This window comes from Chionomys nivalis, chromosome 3 (genome assembly GCF_950005125.1).
Source record: "Chionomys nivalis chromosome 3, mChiNiv1.1, whole genome shotgun sequence".
Taxonomy (NCBI): domain Eukaryota; kingdom Metazoa; phylum Chordata; class Mammalia; order Rodentia; family Cricetidae; genus Chionomys; species Chionomys nivalis.
Genome location: NC_080088.1, coordinates 14326138 through 14329358, shown reverse-complemented (window position 1 = coordinate 14329358; position 3221 = coordinate 14326138).

The following is a 3221-nucleotide window of genomic DNA, read 5'->3' as shown; positions in this document are numbered from 1 at the left end:
TTATCCAGTTAGAAGCTAGAGCTAATGGGCCAAGTGGTGTTTTAAATAGTTTCTGTGTGATTATTTCATGGCTGAGCAGTCAGGAACAAACAAGCAGTCTTCTTACAGCAAGCTACTTAAGACCCTACCTTAATAACAAACAAAAAGATTGCTCAAAATCTAAGTTACATATAGGTATTTTGTTTTCTGCAGTATTTAACAAAATGAATGTATTAAGTTCATTGGTACCATCTTAAATTAGAATCTTAACCTTTATAATATAAAAGATAATAATAGAGTGGGAAGACTTATGAGCTTAGAAAAAGGAATTTTGGCATCCAAAGCACAGTAAAAATGAGCTTCAGCCCAATAAGTTACAAACAAAATAAAATTGCCTTGACTGGTGTAAAAGAAGGAAGGATTGGTCCTATTCTTTAAATACTTAATGAGCTTAAGGAAGAACAAGAATTACCTGAGAAAAATAAATAGACTATTGTAGTTTTTGTGGACTTATTGCTGCTTCATGTTGTGTGATTCCTGTTTCCCAGGGGGTGGGGAGAAGACACTATTGCCCTGCCTCAGGCTAGCCCAAAAACTGAAAGTGTTTGACCAAGAAAAATTATTTGTTACAACAATATTTTTTTCTTTTTTATTTAAATAACAATTTTCATTTATTTTACATACCAACCAATTTCCCATCCCTTCTCTCCTCCCATTCACTCCCCTTTCACATGCACTCTTTCTCCATCTCCATTCTGAAAGAAACAGACCTCCCATGGGCTTGCACAAAGCTTGCTGCTTTGTTGAGGCAGGACCCACAATCATGTAGGTAGGTCTCTTAAAAAAAAAAAAAAAAAAAAAAAAGGAAAGGCTTGAAACAGTGAGAGCAGGACCTTTACCTGGCATTTAGCCAAGTTTTGGTAATCTGTTCCTCATGCTCTATTAGCCAGCCAATAATAAAATTTTAAGCATGGTAGACCCAGCAAAAGAGACTTTACTCTCCATCACCAAAACAGAGAAAAGACACCCAAAGGAAGGCATTGTACCTTACCTAGCCATATCCAGGTAATGCTTCAAGTTCTGCTTGTTGGACCAATCCTAATATGTTGAGATCTTGTGTAGATGTCACTCAAAGGACCTAATGGGAAATGATTCTGGATTGTGGTACTGAGAAGTGTGAGAAAGAAAAATGAAATGTTATATTATTGAGATCATCCACTATAAGGATTGAATACATGTCCCTCCCAAATTCATATGTTGAAATCCTAGACCCTAAAAAAATGTAAACTAGTAGCAGAGTTTTGAGGTAGTTAGACATGAGAATGGAACCTACACTATTGAACTAGTGTCCTTATGAGAAGAGATATTATTTCAATTTACTTCTAGAAATATGCACTCCTCATGTACATCAGTTATCAATATCATACCAATATTATTTTATCATAAAACACACTATATTAACCTAAAATAAGAAGTTTGGAAAGATAATGTGAATATATATATTTTCCTGAAAGAACTGAAGCCCAAATCTATGTGTAGGACATAAACATTCTTTTCATCGTTTTATTTTTTAAAATTATATTTTTTTTCTTTTTTTTTTTTAAAGCAAAGAGCCTTTATTTTAATCAAGTTTGCAAACTCAGTCTCTCGGCATGTCTAATGTATTGGAATAACTGGAGAGCCCCGAGCTCAATTACAATAGGGTTTTATAGTAGTAAAGGTGGGGCTGAGGGGTTTCTGAGTTTTTTAAGACCCCTGATTGGCTGACATTTACTTCTCCCTATTCTTTTCTCCCTACACATTTTTCCATGTGCCTTTCTTTGCCCCCTTTCAAATTCGTAGCCTTTTAAAGTTAATTGTTCATATATATTATTAAATATATAAATATAACCTTCAAAGTCTCTCTACAATGTTACTTGGATGTATATTTTCATTGCTAACCATTTGCTATTGACCAAAACATGTGATTTTCCATGGAGAACACTATTTCTCCCATCTCAGCACTCCTTGATTACCTGTAGTTCTTTATGTAGGATTAAGGCCACTTGGATAACACTCCCCCATAACACTGCTCATATAATATCTATGTACTTTTACCAAGTATATTGTTTTTCTGCATTGTTCAGACAGCCATTTTGGTAATCCATTATGAATATAGCGTCTGGCATTGCTAGGAGACTCAATCTCTCAGCAAACACGTACCCCTCTGGCCATTACCATCATCCAGTCGTCTATTCAGCAGTGATTCTTGAGTATTGAATACAGAAGTTGTGTCGTAGTGGACTGGGCTAGGGACTGGGTTCCACATCTCTACATTTTGATTGATTTTAGTTTTTTATATAAAGACCTCCAACTGCTACAAAGAAAAGCTTCCATGACATCAACTTTGAATATGGGTTTATGTAACTACAGAAAGTCTTTTATTTTGCTTTGCAAAACTTTAATCAGGCTCTGTAATGTTCTTCTGTGTACATTTGAGCAATTATTTGGAAAACCAAGAATCATTCCTCTATACCCATTCTCTGACAGCTACTACAGTTATGTTCCTTTTTTTGTTGTTTGTTTCTTATCCCTTGTGTTATGTATGATAAGTGAATGTGATAGCTCTATTCTACCTTTACCAAACATCCTACTGCAGTGATTCAGTCAAAATTGCATTTACCCTGATATTGTTTCTTAGTAATTTTTCTTCTCTCCACTTTACAGTGCCAGTTTTCATAGTATCACATGTTCTCTGTGAAGTTGTGACTAGTGTCTCTGCATCATTGTGACAATCTCATTTAAATGGCATATGTGATTATTACAATGGTCCTGAGTAATTTTCTTCACTGTACTTTACTTAAAACAACTATCAGTGAATAATCCTATAATATTTATGAAACATTACCCAAAATATCAGCTGATGTTTTTGTTACCTAAAATTTGTCTTTAAACCTGGTTATATTAACTGAGCTCAATTTTTTCTGGGAAATCTAATTTAGTACTAGGACATTTTTCAGACTCCCTAAGCATCTTAAGTACATACAGGCATTTATTGCTACAAGAACCTTCTGATTAACTGTTGATATTATTTTTATTTCTCTCCTGTGGCAAATTTTCTCTCATCTCTCTTAAAGAATCCAAATGTCATTTTCTTCACACATTCTTATTAATCCTGAAAGTCAGAGTTCCAAAGCTAAGTAGTGACTTGGGAATGAATGGTAGATATAAATGGCTTTTCCTGAGATTATATATTTGTTATT